The following is a 20,290-nucleotide window of genomic DNA, read 5'->3' on the forward strand; positions in this document are numbered from 1 at the left end:
GGACTCCAAATAGTGAATGCCTCAGTTGGTGATTGGCTGGTGATTGTCAACACGGGAGCCCTGGAGGGCGGGGTTTTGGGCAGGCAGCCAACCGAATCCGCGCAATCGCAGTGGGGGGATGATGGCTCCACCCACCCGCGGCCCCGCCCACTCTAGCGCCAAGTTCAATCACCATATTTTATTCGCGGGAGCGAGTAGGTCGTCCAAATCGGGTGGACTGTGGATTAGTGCACCCTGGCCGGCACGGCGGGTCTGTCTAATTAAGTGGCTGGAAGATTAGCGCCACCGCCCGCTTTTTGCACCCCACGAACCACTGTCCCGAGGTACGTGTCCAGTGGTGTGTGGGCGCACGCCCGTACGCCCACACTTACCTTGTGCTGCTACCTTGATACTCCGGCAGGCTGAGATGCCCACACGCATCCCAGCCAGAGGAACCCATCTGTGTCTGGGGTTATGAGATAGAGCCCAACTGTCTGTGGTGCGTGGTGTATGTGGTGGTGTTGCGAGTAGTGGTTTGTGGTGGTGGTGTTGCTGCGATTGGTGTGGAGGGTAGTGCAAGTAGAGGATGTGCTGGCCTTAGTTGTGCGAGTGATGGTGTGTGGTGGCATGGGTGGAGGTGCGAGTGATATTTGTGGTGCAAATGGTGGTGATTGTGATGACTCAGGTGATGCAAGTGGTGGTGATTGTGATGGCTTAGGTGGTGCGAGTGGTGTCTTGGTGCAGGGTAAAAATGGTGGTTGTGGAAGTGCGGGGCGGTGGTGACTATAATAGTTGATAACAGTTGTGAGTAGTGATTGTAGTGGTAATTGTGGTGAGTGGTGGAGGTGGCAGTTGTGATAAACAGTGGTTGTTATGGGTTGTGGTTTGGGAGATTGTGATGGAACTTGGAAAATTCATTCTGCCAGAATTTAACAGTGAAGACGAAAAAAAAAATACATAACTTTAATACTAACATTATCTAGTGATCATTATATACATACTTAGATAAAGGTAAGGAATTATTTATTGCATTTATGGATTTAGAAGAAGCATATGATAGGGTGGATGGGGGACAGCAATTGTTGCAAATGTATAAAATTGGTGGTAGGTTACTAAAAACGCAAGAGTAGTGAGGCTCAGGTACGTAAGAGAGGGGTAGAATATTTTCCAGTTACAGCAGTAGGTCCTAGACAAGGATGTGTGATGTCACTTTGGTTGTTTAACATTTATAGACGGGTTTGTAAAGAAGTGAACGCTAGGGTGTTGGGAGGTGTGGGATTGAAAGATAATGAATTTGATATAAACTTGGAGTAGTCACAGTTGCTCTTTGCCGATGACACTGTGCTTCTGGGAGATTCTGAAGAGAAGTTGCGAAGGTTGGTAAATGAATCTGGGAGGATATGTAAAGAGAAGGAAATTAAAAGTGAGTATAGAAAGGATGATGAAAGTTACAAAAAAAATTCTAGATAATGAAAGTATTTTACTGCCGATTGGAGTAAATACGAGTATTGAGGGAGTAAATGTGTGCAAATATCTGGAAAACATTTCGGCAGATGGGTCTATGAAAATTGAGGTGGTTCATAGAAATGATGAGGAAAAAAGGTGGAGCATCGAGGCATCTGTAGAGACAAATATCTTCACCAATGGAAGCAAAAAGGTACCAACACTGTTGTATGGTTGTGAAGCATGGGTTTTAAATGTTGCAGTGAGAAAGACACTGGAAGCAGTGGGGATGTCATGATTGAGGGCAGTGTGTGATATGAACATTATGCAGGGAATTCAGAACGCGTACGTAGGTGTGGGGTTAACAAAAGTATCATCCAGAGGACTGAGTTGAGGTGGTTTGTGCACTTCGGGAGGATACCTTTATCCTTGATGAATTTCGAGTTTCTTCCTATTCTACAGCCCGCCCTTGGGCCAGACTTATTAGGTGCTTGATCAACGAGGCTGTCGCTGCTGGCGGCCCCCTGGCCTACATATCCATCACATCCTGGTTAATCCGAAACTTGGTGAAGCAAATCGTATATATTACCAAGGAGGGCATTTACATATGGAGTTAAGGAAAGGAGGGGCAGGGAGTGTGTCAGAAAGGGTTAGAGGAAGGGGGTAAAGGGGGTTTTGAGTGCTAGAGACTTGAACATCCATCAGGCCTGTGTAAGCGAGTGAGATCAGAGTGGAGGAAAGTGGTTTGATGAGTTGACATGCTGCTGGAGTGTGAAGGAATTCAGGGAAACCGGTTAACCGGAGTACTGGAGGTGGGAAGTACAGTGCCTGCACTCTGAAGGAGAGGTGAAAATGTTTCAGTTCTGAGGGTCACCTGAACTGTGGTGTCAGCACGATGTTGACAAGAGTGATTGAATGAATGATGGTGAATGTTTCTTCATTTTTTGGGTCACTGCCTCGGTGGAAGACGACCGTGTGTTATTTTTTATCTAACTTCAGTGAAGGACTCGTGTATACTAGGTGGTGGTGTTATACTGATTGGTTATATGTGGTGTTATTACACAGGTTGGTTTTGTGGTGTTATTACACGGGGTAGTGATATATGGTGTTATTACACGGGATAGTGATATATGGTGTTATTACACTGGCTGGTGGTGGTGTGTGGTGCTATTACACTGGCTGGTGATGTTGTATGGTGTTATTACACTGGCTGGTGATGTTGTATGGTGTTATTACACTGGCTGGTGATGTTGTATGGTGTTATTACACTGGCTGGTGATGTTGTATGGTGTTATTACACTGGCTGGTGATGATGTATGGTGTTATTACACTGGCTGGTGATGTGTGGTGTTATTACACTGGCTGGTGATGTTGTATGGTGTTATTACACTGGCTGGTGATGTTGTATGGTGTTATTACACTGGCTGGTGATGATGTATGGTGTTATTACACTGGCTGGTGATGTTGTATGGTGTTATTACACTGGCTGGTGATGTTGTATGGTGTTATTACACTGGCTGGTGATGTGTGGTGTTATTACACTGGCTGGTGATGTTGTGTGGTGTTATTACACTGGCTGGTGATGTTGTATGGTGTTATTACACTGGCTGGTGATGTTGTATGGTGTTATTACACTGGCTGGTGATGTTGTGTGGTGTTATTACACTGGCTGGTGATGTGTGGTGGTGTTATTACACTGGCTGGTGATGTTGTATGGTGTTATTACACTGGCTGATGATGTTGTATGGTGTTATTACACTGGCTGGTGATGTTGTATGGTGTTATTACACTGGCTGGTGATGTTGTATGGTGTTATTACACTGGCTGGTGATGTGTGGTGTTATGTTCAATAAGGTAAAGCTTAATTTCGGTTATTAGTTTCCCGCTGGAGCTTAGCAAGCTGTAATATGGCTGTCAGCTCCCGCTGGAGCTTAGTTAAGATACGTAACTGTTGCCAGATTCCTGATTGAGCTTAGTAAACTGCGTGATGGTAATCAGCTTTCCACTAGAGTTGAGTAAGCTTGTAGTGTCATTGCTTGTCTTATCGTTGTTGGCTAATGCGTGTGTGTTGTGTACCAGTCATTGTAGCACCCACTACTTCCTACATCTCGTACCTACAATGTACCAGTCATTGTAGCACCCACTACTTCCTACATCTCGTACCTACAATGTGTCACTACTGACGATGATAGAATATATCGAGACAGCGGTATATTTCACGCTCTTCAACGTTGGTATTGTCCTGTCTGCTAATGCAAAGAAATCTCTAATTTCTCACTTCATTTTATTATCGCGTATGTTAGAACATTCTTTATCAGTGTCCATGTTTTCTGCTTCTTCGTCTTAATTTTTTAGTTTGGGAGATATTTTCTAACCAGTGTTTTTAGACATATATTTAATATCTGGCACATGTGTTTTAGTTGTGGGTGCGCTACAACAGCTGTAGAATTTGAATTTCGGGTATCTGACGCACACTTTTAGAATTAGGTACGTTGTAGTTATTTGAACATTTCACTGTGTGTGTAGTGGAAGTTAAGCAGCGTTGGTAGCGAAGGTGACTCGTGTGTTTATGAAGATTTCAGTTACGGAATCTTCCGCTGATATTTTGTTTATAATTATTCTTAGATCCTCAACTTGAGGCTTTCAGCACTTCGTCACGCAATGTTTGATTATTGGGGCCTTTTATCTCTCCCATTTCAGTTACGTAACCAATATCAAGTATCAAATTCCATCATCTTAACTCCTTATGGGAATTTACTGCCTTTTATCCTGTTCATTAGTTTCTATATCTGTTAAAGTTTTTTTCAGATTTAGCATATTTCAAATTATAAATAAACATGAAATAAAGAAGAAAAAGGCACAATAGCCTGACTGGAAGAATACACAAATAACCCGCACATAGGCGAGAGAAGCTTATAGCGAGGTTTTGGTCCAACTTGGATTATTTACAAAATCACACTAGGTACTGGTTGTTGCGGCGCCTCGCCTCTGATATGCGCTCACTACCTTTAGTCCGCTTATTATTGCTTGAATTTTCTCTAGTGGAAAAGTTTGCCTGATATTCCTTCTATGTTTTGTAGCTTCCGGTTTCATCCTTCATGTAAAAAATATCAATTATTTTGAAGTATAAATACTTTACGATTGTGTCGTGTAATTTTAATAATTTACGACTGTCGTGTAAAATTAAAAAATTTCCATTCTGTCGTGTAATTTTAATAATCTATGACTCGGTTGTGTAAGTTTAATAATTTGCGTTACTGTGGTGTTAACCTAATAGATGTGACACTCAAAACTGATAATCAAAATATTATCTGTTTGACACCAAGTCTTCGACACCAAGTGTTTATATAAAAAAAATCGCCGATTCTTTTGTCTAAGTTTTAATAAATTTCCTCGAACATCTTTTTCCACAATTTCTACAAAACGTCAGTGAGAGGCATCTCCAGTGAGTACTTTTTTGAAATATACCTTTTTTTTATCTAGATCGGAAAGTTTAGGTTCATGGTAATAGCAGGTCAGGTACGTTGTGTCAGTATGTTCTCAGTTTACTTGCAACAAATGCAACAAATTGTTGATTTATATCAAGATGTACTCGTCGGGGGCCTAGTTCTTAGGCCTTTTGTGTATCCATGCGCTACCGTCCACAGGATGGATAAGGAATGCACAGTAAACTGCCACTACCGTCCACAGGACGAATATGGGATGTACAGTGAAGAAGCCGCAGAATCTTAAATCTAATTCAGTAGTAGTAAGATCCTTCACTGGGCTCTGCTCAACTAAATGTTGTGGGTTAGTGTTCGTCCTCTAACTTAATAATAATAATAATAATATTATTATTATTATTAAACTTTATTTCTACAAGTACGATGTATACTGGCCTAGCTGACATCAATGATTATATGGAAAGTCCCTTGTTATGCAGAGCTTTCAGACAAATTATGTCAATTTTGTCCCCAGGATGCGACACACACCATTCGACTAACACCCAGGTACTTATTTTATTGATAAGTGAACAGGTACAGTGGGTGTCTTAAGGAAACACGCCCTGTTTCCACCCGTACCGGGGGATCGAACCACAGACTTTTGTGTGAGAGCTGAGTGCGCTAGAAATCAAGCTACAGGATACTTGGCTTGTCTTACCACCTTCTGGTAGGCAAAGCTCTCGCTTCACACGCTGAGTGTTCGGGTTCGATTCCCGGCAAGGGTAAAAACATTGGGCGTGTTTCTTTACACCTGCTGTCGCTGATCGCATAGCAGTAAAGTAGGTACCTGGGTGTTAGTCGACTGATGTGGATCGCATCCTGGAGACAAAACTGACCTAATTTGCCCGAAATGCTCAGCATAATAAACAGCTTTCTGTATAGTAGTATGTCATTGATGTCAGCTAGGATTGTATACCTAGTACATGTACTTGTAGAAGTAATTATTATTATTATTATTATTATTATTATTATTATTATTATTATTATTATTATTCAGTATCTTACATTTTTCGTTTTCCATTTCTCTAATTTTGTTTCTGAAGTCTCTGCCACTTGTCTTCCACTTGTTGTTTTTTTTATGTAAATAAAATACTTGTATCTGTCTTTATTTAATATTTCTTTCAAAGTTTCTTCTTACAGTAAATTCTGGTTTGTTGAAGCCTCTGGGAAACCACGTTTCCTGTGCTCCTTTGTAAGGTTTTCTGGATTACTCCTCAGAACCTTTGTTCGCCTCTCCCCAGCACCTTTGTTTATTACTCCCCAGCATCTTTGTTCACTCTCCAGCACATTTGTTCATCCCTCTCCAGAACCTTATAATAAACTAGCCTATGTTTATAATAAACTAGCCTATGTTTATAATAAACTAGCCTATGTTTATAATAAACTAGCCTATGTTTATAATAAACTAGCCTATGTTTATAATAAACTAGCCTATGTTTATAATAAACTAGCATATGTTTATAATAAACTAGCCTATGTTTATAATAAACTAGCATATGTTTATTTTCTAAGAGTATATCAGAGTATGGGAGTCAGTATTGGTGAAAAAGTTGCCGACACTTTTAAAATATTAATATTACACGTGCTTAAAAACAGTAAAATAAACCCTCTGTCTCATGATTGTGAGGGTGATTCACGTACACTCATACAGTCACATGTGACTCAGTTTAACAGGGGGTAATTCACGTACACTCATACAGTCACATGTGACTCAGTTTAACAGGGGGTAATTCACGTACACTCATACAGTCACATGTGACTCAGTGCAACTGGACATTGCCTCAGCAGAGACTGTTTAGAAAACTGTTGTTCTTAGAACGATGGCATTCCTGGATCACACACCATTCGACTAACACCCAGGTACCTATTTTACTGGTAAGTGAACAGGGACAGCAGGTGTCTTAAAGAAACACGTCCTAATGTTTCCACTCGTACCGGGGATCGAACCACAGACTTGGGTGTGAGAGCTGAGTGCGCTAGCAATCGACCTACAGGACACTTGGCTCGTCTTACCACCTTCTGATAGGCATATCACCCGGATTATTCAGGAAGCATGAATTCAGCATGGAAGGTTTCCAAAACTCATTTCATAGCATGAGATAATTGTACCAATATTGTCAATGGAATAAAAAGGCACAGTAACGTGACTAGAACAATACACAACCCGCACATGGAGACTTATGACGACGTTTCCGTCCTACTTGGATTATTAACTAGTTATACACTAATTAATGGTCCAAATTGGACCGAAACGTCGTCGTAAGTTTCTTTCTCCTATGTGCAGGTTATTTGTGTATATCAAAGAAATTGAATGGACAGGATACAATAGTTTGCCATGTTTCTACCTACACTTCAACTGGATATTCGTGATCGTGTTCTGGAGCAGAGAATAATAAGACGTTGTTAACTGTGGTCAAAAAGTGAGCCACTCGAGTCACTCTCCTCTAGCCTGCGTTAAACTAGATCTTCAAAAACAAAATGAACTACGAAAGCACAAGTTCATTCACACTGCCTACCCGCTGGAACATCGCTTATTTAATGTTTAAGCGCATGTCAACCACAAAATGCAATGTATTGATTAGGTATCATACTTTCCATCATTTGATGGAAATAAAAGGAATCTTATTGCTAAATTATATTTGTTGAAAACATTTCATGGCCCTTCCGTTCTCTGGTTTTAAATCTTGCTTCAGCATTTTTGATCATCTAGATTTTATATCCTGGCTTCTGCAGCTTTGACTCGCAGCTCCCACTTCTTGCTTTCTGCATCCATCCTCTCCTCCATTTTAGAGTCTTAGTGCAAGAAGTTGTCTAGTCTCAGAAATACTGCCTCGAGTACAGTATTTGAAACATTTATCAACAAAGCTTTGGGTGATACAAGATTCTCAGGCTTGGGTACCATACTGTCAGCTCTCAAGGTGCCAGTGTTAACCAGGTTCCAGAGTTACAATACAACACGATACTCAGCACATTTCTAGATCCTCGATACAAGAATAACCTTTTCAGTTAAATGCAGCGGTTTATTGTTGTAAAACAAACCTTAACAGTATTGAGAGTGAACTGAAGGAAACCCAGGGGAGAATTCAGTAGGTAAAGAACTGAGAGAGTGCGGCTAGTTTGCTAGCAGCATCAAGCAGCAACGAGTTTAATGAAGAATATCAAGATGTAACTAGGCTTGAAGAACTTGACCAGTTTGATTCTAATAAATGTAATGAAGAAATTGCAGGCAGCATCCTCAACAACAGCAGGTCACAAAAAAAATCGTCCAGAAACAAATACGTTGGTATTCGCATAACAGCAAACATAAAAACAGAAATAGACATACATATGGCAACGACGTTATTAACTAACGAAGAAAATCTATTAGTGAATATCATAGTGGTATACAATACCGACAGGTTAGTAAGACACACAGGCAACAGTTAGGTAACTTTCTCGGAATAAAGATGCCTAACGGCTGCCTGTGTGTCTTACCAAAATCTGTTAGTGGCGGAGAGAAAATATGATAGTTTCTCCACCTGTGGTAAACCAGGACGGTAAATATCTTGGTTTACTCCTTCAATAGACTGAGAAAGATTCTTAATCATTATAGGGAACATCTTCTCTCACAGGGAACTTATTAACTTCCTAAGATAGGCAGATATTGATGTTTCTCAACTTCAGTTTGGAAATTTTAAATTTTATCTATTAATGTATATTTTTAATTTCGGATATTAGAATGTACATTTTTTTATTTTTCAATGTTCCTTCAAAGTTAAAAAAATAAACTGTATAATGAAAATGTCAGTTAATTCACTTTAATAATTTAGAGAAATTGTTCAAGTCTGAACAGTAATTTTTGGTTTTCAGTTTACAGTTATTTAATGTATTTTTTAATTTTTACTTTATGTAAAGCCTTAAACATTGTGAAAAATACTGGGTATTTTAGTTTAATGTTTAATATAACTGGAAATTATTCAGGCTTATTTTCGTAAGTATTTTTTTATTATTTTCATCAAATTACTGAACTTGTAAATGTCCAAGTCGGACCCAAACGTCGTTATAAGCTTCTCTCTGCTGTGTGCGAGTTATTTGTGCGTTGTTCCAGTCATGGTATTATGCCGTGTTGTTCTCTGAACATTATCTTCCTGGTGGGTTTGTAAGCCTGACGTTGGTGCTTGTAATTAATGAGTGGCATCTCATAACAAGAGTTATATAATATTGAACCTCCCGGGTAAATACCTGTTCAACGATATTTAACCTCCCTGGTCAGCCTAGCCAGCAGGCTTCTCCAGTCGAATACAGGAGAATGTAACACTGGAGACAGAAATCATTTTGAGGTGCTCAGTCCCAGTACAGGTGAAACGTCTCGACGTAAAGATACCCAAGTGTTGCACAGGTGTGGTCTAAGTGATGCCCAAGTGTTAGCCAGGTATTGCCCAGGTGTTGTCCAGGTGTTGCCCAAGTATTTTCCAGGTGCTGACCAAGTGTTGCCTAGGTTTTTCCCAAGTGTTGCCCAAGCGTCCTCTTCAACGTGTCGGTGTTGTATACCATTAATAATAATAATAATAATAATAATAATAATAATAATAATAATAATAAATATTACAGTTCTGTTGATCACTCCTCCCTCTTATATAGAGAGGGAACACTGTAGTAGGTATAGAGAGGGAACACTGTAGTAGGTATAGAGAGGGAACACTGTAGTAGGTATAGAGAGGGAACACTGCAGTAGGTATAGAGAGGGAACACTGTAGTAGGTATAGAGAGGGAACACTGCAGTAGGTATAGAGAGGGAACACTGTAGTAGGTATAGAGAGGGAACACTGTAGTAGGTATAGAGAGGGAACACTGCAGTAGGTATAGAGAGGGAACACTGTAGTAGGTATAGAGAGGGAACACTGTAGTAGGTATAGAGAGGGAACACTGTAGTAGGTATAGAGAGAGGAACACTGTAGTAGGTATAAAGAGAGGAACACTGTAGTAGGTATAGAGAGAGGAACACTGTAGTAGGTATAGAGAGGGAACACTGTAGTAGGTATAAAGAGAGGAACACTGTAGTAGGTATAGAGAGAGGAACACTGTAGTAGGTATAGAGAGGGAACACTGTAGTAGGTATAAAGAGAGGAACACTGTAGTAGGTATAGAGAGGGAGCACTGTAGTAGGTATAGAGAGAGGAACACTGTAGTAGGTATAGAGAGGGAACACTGTAGTAGGTATAAAGAGAGGAACACTGTAGTAGGTATAGAGAGAGGAACACTGTAGTAGGTATAAAGAGAGGAACACTGTAGTAGGTATAGAGAGGGAACACTGTAGTAAGTATAGAGAGAGAACACTGTAGTAGGTAGAGAGAGGAAGCACTGTAGTAGGTAGAGAGAGGGAGCACTGTAGTAGGTAAAGAGAGGGAGCACTGTAGTAGGTATAGAGAGGGAACACTGTGGTAGGTATAGAGATGGAACACTGTAGTAGGTATAGAGAGGGAACACTGTAGTAGGTAGAGAGAGGGAGCACTGTAGTAGGTAGAGAGAGGGAGCACTGTAGTAGGTATAGAGAGGGAACACTGTGGTAGGTATAGAGATGGAACACTGTAGTAGGTAGAGAGAGGGAACACTGTAGTAGGTAGAGAGAGGGAGCACTGTAGTAGGTATAGAGAGGGAACACTGTAGTAGGTAGAGAGAGGGAACACTGTAGTAGGTATAGAGAGGGAACACTGTAGTAGGTATAGAGAGGGAGCACTGTAGTAGGTATAGAGATGGAGCACTGTAGTAGGAATAGAGAGGGAGCACTGTAGTAGGTATAGAGAGGGAGCACTGTAGTAGGTATAGAGAGGGAGCGCTGTAGTAGGTATAGAGAGGGAGCACTGTAGTAGGTATAGAGAGGGAGCACTGTAGTAGGTATAGAGATGGAGCACTGTAGTAGGAATAGAGAGGGAGCACTGTAGTAGGTATAGAGAGGGAGCACTGTAGTAGGTATAGAGAGGGAGCGCTGTAGTAGGTATAGAGAGGGAGCACTGTAGTAGGTATAGAGAGGGAGCACTGTAGTAGGTATAGAGAGGGAGCACTGTAGTAGGTATAGAGATGGAGCACTGTAGTAGGAATAGAGAGGGAGCACTGTAGTAGGTATAGAGAGGGAGCACTGTAGTAGGTATAGAGAGGGAGCGCTGTAGTAGGTATAGAGAGGGAGCACTGTAGTAGGTATAGAGAGGGAGCACTGTAGTAGGTATAGAGAGGGAGCTCTGTACGTTGTAGGTATAGAGAGGGAGCACTGTAGTAGGAATAGAGAGGGAGCACTGTAGTAGGTATAGAGAGGAAACACTGTAGTAGGTATTGAGAGGAAACACTGTAGTAGGTATAGAGAGGGAACACTGTAGTAGGTATAGAGAGGAAACTGTAATAGGTATAGAGAGGGAACACTGTAGTAGGTATAAAGAGGGAACACTGTAGAAGATATAGAGAGGGAACACTGTAGTAGGTATAGAGAGGGAACACTATAGAAGGTATAGAGGGAACACTGTAGAAGGTATAGAGGGAACACTGAAGAAGGTATAGAGAGGGAACACTGTAGTAGGTATAGAGAGGGAACACTGTAGAAGGTATAGAGAGGGAACACTGTAGAAGGTATAGAGAGGGAACACTGTAGAAGGTATAGAGAGGGAACACTGTAGTAGGTATAGAGAAGGAACACTATAGAAGGTATAGAGAGGGAACACTGTAGAAGGTATAGAGAGGGAACACTGTAGTAGGTATAGAGAGGGAACACTGTAGAAGGTATAGAGAGGGAACACTGTAGTAGGTATAGAGAGGGAACACTGTAGAAGGTATAGAGAGGGAACACTGTAGTAGGTATAGAGAGGGAACACTGTAGAAGGTATAGAGAGGGAACACTGTAGTAGGTATAGAGAGGGAACACAGTAGAAGGTATAGAGATTGAACACTGTAGAAGGTATAGAGAGGGAACACTGTAGAAGGTATAGAGGGAACACTGTAGAAGGTATAGAGAGGGAACACTGTAGTAGGTATAGAGAGGGAACACTGTAGAAGGTATAGAGAGGGAACACTGTAGAAGGTATAGAGAGGGAACACTGTAGAAGGTATAGAGAGGGAACACTGTAGAAGGTATAGAGAGGGAACACTGTAGAAGGTATAGAGAGGGAACACTGTAGTAGGTATAGAGAAGGAACACTATAGAAGGTATAGAGAGGGAACACTGTAGAAGGTATAGAGAGGGAACACTGTAGTAGGTATAGAGAGGGAACACTGTAGAAGGTATAGAGAGGGAACACTGTAGTAGGTATAGAGAGGGAACACTGTAGAAGGTATAGAGAGGGAACACTGTAGTAGGTATAGAGAGGGAACACTGTAGAAGGTATAGAGAGGGAACACTGTAGTAGGTATAGAGAGGGAACACAGTAGAAGGTATAGAGATTGAACACTGTAGAAGGTATAGAGAGGGAACACTGTAGAAGGTATAGAGGGAACACTGTAGAAGGTATAGAGAGGGAACACTGTAGTAGGTATAGAGAGGGAACACTGTAGAAGGTATAGAGAGGGAACACTGTAGAAGGTATAGAGAGGGAACACTGTAGAAGGTATAGAGAGGGAACACTGTAGTAGGTATAGAGAGGGAACACTGTAGAAGGTATAGAGAGGGAACACTGTAGAAGGTATAGAGAGGGAACACTGTAGTAGGTATAGAGAGGGAACACTGTAGAAGGTATAGAGAGGGAACACTGTAGTAGGTATAGAGAGGGAACACTGTAGAAGGTATAGAGAGGGAACACTGTAGTAGGTATAGAGAGGGAACACTGTAGAAGGTATAGAGAGGGAACACTGTAGTAGGTATAGAGAGGGAACACAGTAGAAGGTATAGAGATTGAACACTGTAGAAGGTATAGAGAGGGAACACTGTAGTAGGTATAGAGAGCGAACACTGTAGTAGGTATAGAGAGGGAACACAGTAGAAGGTATAGAGATAGAACACTGTAGAAGGTATAGAGAGGGAACACTGTAGAAGGTATAGAGAGGGAACACAGTAGAAAGTATAGAGATTGAACACTGTAGAAGGTATAGAGAGGGAACCCTGTAGTAGGTATAGAGAGGGAACACTGTAGTAGGTATAGAGAGGGAACACAGTAGAAGGTATAGAGATTGAACACTGTAGAAGGTATAGAGATTGAACACTGTAGAAGGTATAGAGAGGGAACACTGTAGTAGGTATAGAGAGGGAACACTGTAGTAGGTATAGAGAGGGAACACAGTAGAAGGTATAGAGATTGAACACTGTAGAATGTATAGAGAGGGAACACTGTAGTAGGTATAGAGAGGGAACACTGTAGTAGGTATAGAGAGGGAACACAGTAGAAGGTATAGAGATTGAACACTGTAGAAGGTATAGAGATTGAACACTGTAGAAGGTATAGAGAGGGAACACTGTAGAAGGTATAGAGAGAGAAAACACTGTAGTAGTTAATCCGTCCCTCAGGAGTGTAAGCACGGCATGTATTTAAAATCTTGTTCTTATGTATGAGTAACCTTCAGGATTTCTTTTTAGTTCCTTTGAAGATGTGTGTATGATCACACGAAAGAGCTCAGTTTTTTATCTTCTGTGGTAATTTAATTAGAATAGTCAGCTATGTGCGTGTGTGTGTGTGTGTGTGTGTAATATGAGATTTCGCATCTGGTAATGTTATGAGCACCCAAACATTATTTGTCGACGGGTCCAGATTCGAACTCTTGTCGTAACCTTCGTGGTCATGCCAGAAAACGTGGAGTGGCTTCCTGGACTCACTGAGGCAGCATCTCTTAAGATACGTCCCAAGTGATGATGTTATCTCTCTGTCTCTCTCTCTGTCTCTGTCTCTCTCTGTCTCTCTCTCTGTCTATCTCTCTCTGTCTCTCTCTGTCTCTCTCTCTCTGTCTCTCTCTCTCTGTCTCTCTCTCTCTCTCTCTCTCTCTCTCTCTCTCTCTCTCTCTCTCTCTCTCTCTCTCTCTCTCTCTCTCTCTCTCTCTCTCTCTCTGGGTTCAGAAGAATATTTCGTACTCTCCTGGAACACGTCTTCAACGTGGATCAACAACAAGAATATTTCATAAGATTAATTCCTCGACGTGTTCAGGATGAACATCCACTGACATCCTGGAATTTTCACCATATTTTTTGTATTCATTAAGACTTATTGATATATACTGTAGATGTCAAACTAGCACATCTTAATTCTTAAAATAGGATGTTGTTACGCCGGTACGCACCCAGCGGTCCCCTGCTGGGTGCGCATCAGCGGTCCCCTGCTGGGTACGTACCAGCGGTCCTCTGCTGGGTACGTACCAGCGGTCCCCTGCTGGGTGCGCATCAGCGGTCCCCTGCTGGGTACGTACGAGCGGTCCCCTGCTGGGTACGTACCAGCGGTCCCCTGCTGGGTACGTAACAGCGGTCCCCTGCTGGGTACGTACCAGCGGTCCCCTGCTGGGTGCGCATCAGCGGTCCCCTGCTGGGTCCGTACCAGCGGTCCCCTGCTGGGTACGTAACAGCGGTCCCCTGCTGGGTACGTACCAGCGGTCCCCTGCTGGGTGCGCATCAGCGGTCCCCTGCTGGGTACGCAGCCAGCGGTCCCCTACTGGGTACGCACCAGTGGTCCCCTGCTGGGTACGCACCAGCGGTCCCCTGCTGGGTACGTACCAGCGGTCCCCTGCTGGGTGCGCATCAGCGGTCCCCTGCTGGGTACGTACAAGCGGTCCCCTGCTGGGTACGTACCAGCGGTCCCCTGCTGGGTGCGCATCAGCGGTCCCCTGCTGGGTACGTACGAGCGGTCCCCTGCTGGGTACGTACCAGCGGTCCCCTGCTGGGTACGTAACAGCGGTCCCCTGCTGGGTACGTACCAGCGGTCCCCTGCTGGGTGCGCATCAGCGGTCCCCTGCTGGGTCCATACCAGCGGTCCCCTGCTGGGTACGTACCAGCGGTCCCCTGCTGGGTACGTACCAGCGGTCCCCTGCTGGGTACGTACCAGCGGTCCCCTGCTGGGTGCGCATCAGCGGTCCCCTGCTGGGTACGCAGCCAGCGGTCCCCTACTGGGTCCGCACCAGCGGTCCCCTGCTGGGTACGCACCAGCGGTCCCCTGCTGGGTACGTACCAGCGGTCCCCTGCTGGGTGCGCATCAGCGGTCCCCTGCTGGGTACGCAGCCAGCGGTCCCCTGCTGGGAATGCAGCCAGCGGTCCCCTGCTGGGTACGTACCAGCGGTCCCCTGCTGGGTGCGCATCAGCGGTCCCCTGCTGGGTACGCAGCCAGCGGTCCCCTGCTGGGTACGCAGCCAGCGGTCCCATGCTGGGTACGTACCAGCGGTCCCCTGCTGGGTGCGCATCAGCGGTCCCCTGCTGGGTGCGCAGCCAGCGGTCCCCTGCTGGGTACGCACCAGCGGTCCCCTGCTGGGTACGTACCAGCGGTCCCCTGCTGGGTACGCACCAGCGGTCCCCTGCTGGGTACGCACCAGCGGTCCCCTGCTGGGTACGCACCAGCGGTCCCCTGCTGGGTACGCACCAGCGGTCCCCTGCTGGGTACGCACCAGTGGTACGCACCAGCAGTCCCCTGCTGGGTACGCACCAGCGGTCCCCTGCTGGGTACGCACCAGCGGTCCCCTGCTGGGTACGCACCAGCGGTCCCCTGCTGGGTACGCACCAGCGGTCCCCTGCTGGGTACGCACCAGCGGTCCCCTGCTGGGTACGCACCAGCGGTCCCCTGCTGGGTACGTACCAGCGGTCCCCTGCTGGGTACGCACCAGCGGTCCCCTGCTGGGTACGCACCAGCAGTCCCCTGCTGGGTGTACACCAGCGGTCCCCTGCTGGGTACGTACCAGCGGTCCCCTGCTGGGTACGCACCAGCGGTCCCCTGCTGGGTACGCACCAGCGGTCCCCTGCTGGGTATGCACCAGCGGTCCCCTGCTGGGTACGCACCAGCGGTCCCCTGCTGGGTACGCACCAGCGGTCCCCTGCTGGGTACGTACCAGCGGTCCCCTGCTGGGTACGCACCAGCGGTCCCCTGCTGGGTACGCACCAGCGGTCCCCTGCTGGGTATGCACCAGTGGTCCCCTGCTGGGTACGCACCAGCGGTCCCCTGCTGGGTACGCACCAGCGGTCCCCTGCTGGGTACGCACCAGCGGTCCCCTGCTGGGTACGCACCAGCGGTCCCCTGCTGGGTACGCACCAGCGGTCCCCTGCTGGGTACGCACCAGCGGTCCCCTGCTGGGTACGCACCAGCGGTCCCCTGCTGGGTACGCACCAGCGGTCCCCTGCTGGGTACGCACCAGCGGTCCCCTGCTGGGTACGCACCAGCGGTCCCCTGCTGGGTACGCACCAGCGGTCCCCTGCTGGGTACGCACCAGCGGTCCCCTGCTGGGTACGCAGCCAGCGGTCCCATGCTGGGTACGTACCAGCGGTCCCCTGCTGGGTACGCACCAGCGGTCCCCTGCTGGGTACGCACCAGCGGTCCCCTGCTGGGTACGCACCAGCGGTCCCCTGCTGGGTACGCACCAGCGGTCCCCTGCTGGGTACGCACCAGCGGTCCCCTGCTGGGTACGTACTGGAACACAAATATACATCTAGATGGTGGAAAGGCGTACATGTAGGAAGTTATTATATCGTAATTTTTATTACTTTCTTGAATTAATAAGTGGATGTATGGAGTCACTTAGGGCGAGGAAGGAACATGTGTAGAAAACATGTGTAGAAAACATGTGTAGAAAACATGTGCATCTCTTGCCCCGTCTTATTCCTCTCAATATATGTCAGGACACACATCGTAGTGTTCAGTGTTAGCTTTATTTTTTCACTTTTTTTTTTATTTGTATCCACACGTTTCAGTGATATATATATATATATATATATATATATATATATATATATATATATATATATATATATATATATATATATATTTCAACACACACACACCGGCCGTATCCCACCGAGGCAGGGTGGCCCAAAAGAAAAAAACAAAGTTTCTCCCTTCAAATTTAGTAATATATACAGGAGAAGGGGTTACTAGCCCCTTGCTCCCGGCATTTTAGTCGCCTCTTACAACACGCATGGCTTACGGGGGAAGAATTCTGTTCCACTTCCCCATGGAGATAAGAGGAAATAAACAAGAACAAGAACTAGAAAGAAAATAGAAGAAAACCCAGAGGGATGTGTATATATATGCTTGTACATGTATGTGTAGTGTGACCTAAGTGTAAGTAGAAGTAGCAAGACGTACCTGAAATTTTGTATGTTCATGAGACAGACAAAAGACACCAGCAATCCTACCATCATGTAAAACAATTACAGGCTTTCGTTTTACACTCACTTGGCAGGACGGTAGTACCTCCCTGGGTGGTTGCTGTCGTTCCGAATAGGTAAAACTGATCAATTAGCAAGAACTCGTGTAAAATTAAGTCCTTTCTAAAATTTTCTCTTATGCGTTTATAGATTTTTTTTTCATTTATGTTAATGTAAAAATTAATAATTTTTTACCAAAAGAACCTTAGTAATAATAATATGTTTATTTACTACAAGTATAAGTACAAGGTATACAATACTAGCTGACATCTATCACATACTACTATATAAAAAGTCACTTGTTATGCTGAACATTTCCCGAAAATTAGGTCAGTTATGTCCCAGGATGCGACCCACACCAGTCCACTAACACCCAGGTACCCATTTTACTGATGGGTGAACATAGACAACAGGTATAAGGAAATACGTCCAATGTTTCCACCCCTTCACCGGGAATCGAACCCGGATCCACATTGTGTGAAGTGAGAGCTTTACTACCAAGCCATGGGGCTCCGTAAAACTTACCTAACCGTATTATAACAAGCGCAGTTTAATTTAGTGTAATCCAACTAAATATATTTTAGATAAGTTTACAGTAATTTAATAAATGCAATGAAATATATTTTTTTCGTTAGGTTCAGAACGATTTTTGCGAAAATATTGCATGCATAAATTTACGCTTGCCTTATTCGGCGAGAAGAGCGTTGCTATTTAAACCAAAATAGCAAGTTTTACCTGTTCGGCACGACATATATATTACAGGTCCATGATGATGTGAGAAATCACGAAAGCCCCTGGAATTTCACTTTTTTTTCACAATAGTTGTGTGTATTTTGATGGAACATCAATGGAACACTGGTGCCAAGTGTGTCATTGATGTTCCCGACGTTAACATGGCACTAATGCCTTACTGATGTTAACTTAAACATGTACATATAGAAACCTGTATCCTAAGTAACCCAAACATTAGCACCGTTAAAGTGGAGTGGGTCAGTGGAGTTACCTGTAGTCACTTCCGGGGGTCAGAGCCCCTGCGGCCTGCTTCCAGACCAGGCCTCCTGGTTGCTAGCCTCATCGATCAGACTGTCGGTGCCCTCCGCCAGCAGTGCCGTAAATCACGTCGCCAGGCTGACTGAACGTGATCATTCAGGTTTTCCAGTTGGTGTGGACCACATGGTCCTGGTGGTCCACGTGGACCAGGCTGGAAGCTGCAGCTTCCAGCCTCACACAACCTCACGTTCCAGACTCCCTTCCCTCCCCCCTCCTCTTCCTCCCGCTTCTGACGTCACTCTTCTCGTGTTCTTTTTTACTTTCAACTTTTTTCCCAAAGAGTTCTTCATCCAAGGAATTACAGCTATAGATTCCCTTGAATTTTTAATCAGTGAAGATGGACTGGTTGTCTTCCATCAAGGCTGAGGGGCTGATTATCTTCCATCAAGGCTGAGGGACTGATTATCTTCCATCAAGGCTGAGGGACTGATTATCTTCCATCAAGGCTGAGGGACTGATTATCTTCCATCAAGACTGATGAGCAGAGCTCTCAGCAGTTGTGAGCCGAGTTTGTGACGCCGTCAAGCTGGTGTAACATGATCACTAGTATGAGTCTGATAGACATTACTTCTGTTGGTCTCTTACTGTGACGTCATCTGATTTTGGATGTATCAGATGAGGGAGGATTGTGACGTCAGTGAGCGATGGAGGAAGGGGAGACTGATGGGAGGGGGAGAGGTAAAGTGATTGGTGCTTGGGAGGGGAAGGAGAGGGGGTAGTTTGACGCTTAGTAAGAAGCTAAACGTTCAAACTCTCACGAACGGTGAGGAATTTATAGCAGATTGTCTGAGAGAAGGCAAGCGCACTGCGTTGTTCCTTTGTGCGGCTGCGGCCGCTGCGACAGCGGCGGCGGCGGCGGCGGCGGCGACGCTCACCGCCCGCAGTAGTGAACTGTTCCAAATTTCAAATTTTAATTTCGAAAACTCTTTGTAAATTGTTATACAGTCGCTTGAGTGATATAAATAAAATATAGATCATGACTAAATGAAACTACTGTATATTATGACATTATTAATTATTTAGTAACATTTACCAAGTTTCATATTATATATATACTGTATATATGTAATATATATATATATATATATATATATATATATATATATATATATATATATATATATATATATATATATATATATATATATCGTGCCGAATAGGTAAAATTGGTCAATTAGCTATAACATAATTTAAAATTAAGTCCTTTCTAATATTTTCTCTTACATATTTAAAGATTTCTTTCATTTATGTTAAGGTAAAAATTAATAATTTTCTGCCAAAAGAACCTTAGAAAACTTACCTAACCTTATTATAACAAGCACAACTTAATTTAGCTTAATCCAACTAAATATATTTTAAATAAGTTTACAACAGTAGAATAATAAATAAACACAATGAAATATATTTCTTTACGTTAGGTTCAGAATAATTTTTTGCCAAATTATTACATACACAAATTTTATCTTGCCTTATTCGGCAAGAAGAGCGTTGCTATTTAAGTCAAAATCGCAGGTTTTATCTATATGGCACGCATATATATATATATATATATATATATATATATATATATATATATATATATATATATATATATATATATTTCGTGCCGAATATGTAAAACTGGACAGTTAGCAAGAACTCATTTAAAATTAAGTCCTTTCTAAAATTTTCTCTTATTCGTTGAAAGATATATTTTTTCATTAATGTTAATGTAAAAAATGTTAATTTTGGACTAAAAGAATCTTAGAAAACTTACCTAACCTTATTATAACAAGAGCAATTTATTTTAGCCTAACCCAACTAAATATATTTTAGATTTGTTTACAGTAATTTAAAACTAAACAAACACAGTGAAATATAGCATTTTCGTTAGGTTCAGAATGATTTTGGCGAAATTAATGCATACACAAATTTTCACTTGTCCTATATGGCAAGATGAGCGTTGCTATTTAAGCCAAGATTGCAAATTCTGCCTATTCGGCACGACATATATATATATATATATATATATATATATATATATATATATATATATATATATATATATATATAT

General features: G+C 43.5%; 1 protein-coding gene across 8 annotated transcripts in view; it reads left to right on the top strand.

Moving 5' to 3' along the window:
• Window positions 1–20,290, top strand: part of sim (single-minded) — a 649,835-nt gene that overhangs the window by 291,508 nt on the left and 338,037 nt on the right. For 2 of the 8 annotated variants that reach the window (XM_070082426.1, XM_070082431.1), the window contains exon 1: window positions 173–323. The exons of 1 other annotated variant lie outside the window; for it this stretch is intronic. The gene's annotated coding sequence lies outside the window, so the exon portion shown is untranslated. 5 more of the 8 variants (XM_070082434.1, XM_070082433.1, XM_070082429.1 and 2 more) reach the window with 5 other exon arrangements.

This window comes from Cherax quadricarinatus, chromosome 7, assembly GCF_038502225.1.
Source record: "Cherax quadricarinatus isolate ZL_2023a chromosome 7, ASM3850222v1, whole genome shotgun sequence".
NCBI lineage: Eukaryota > Metazoa > Arthropoda > Malacostraca > Decapoda > Parastacidae > Cherax > Cherax quadricarinatus.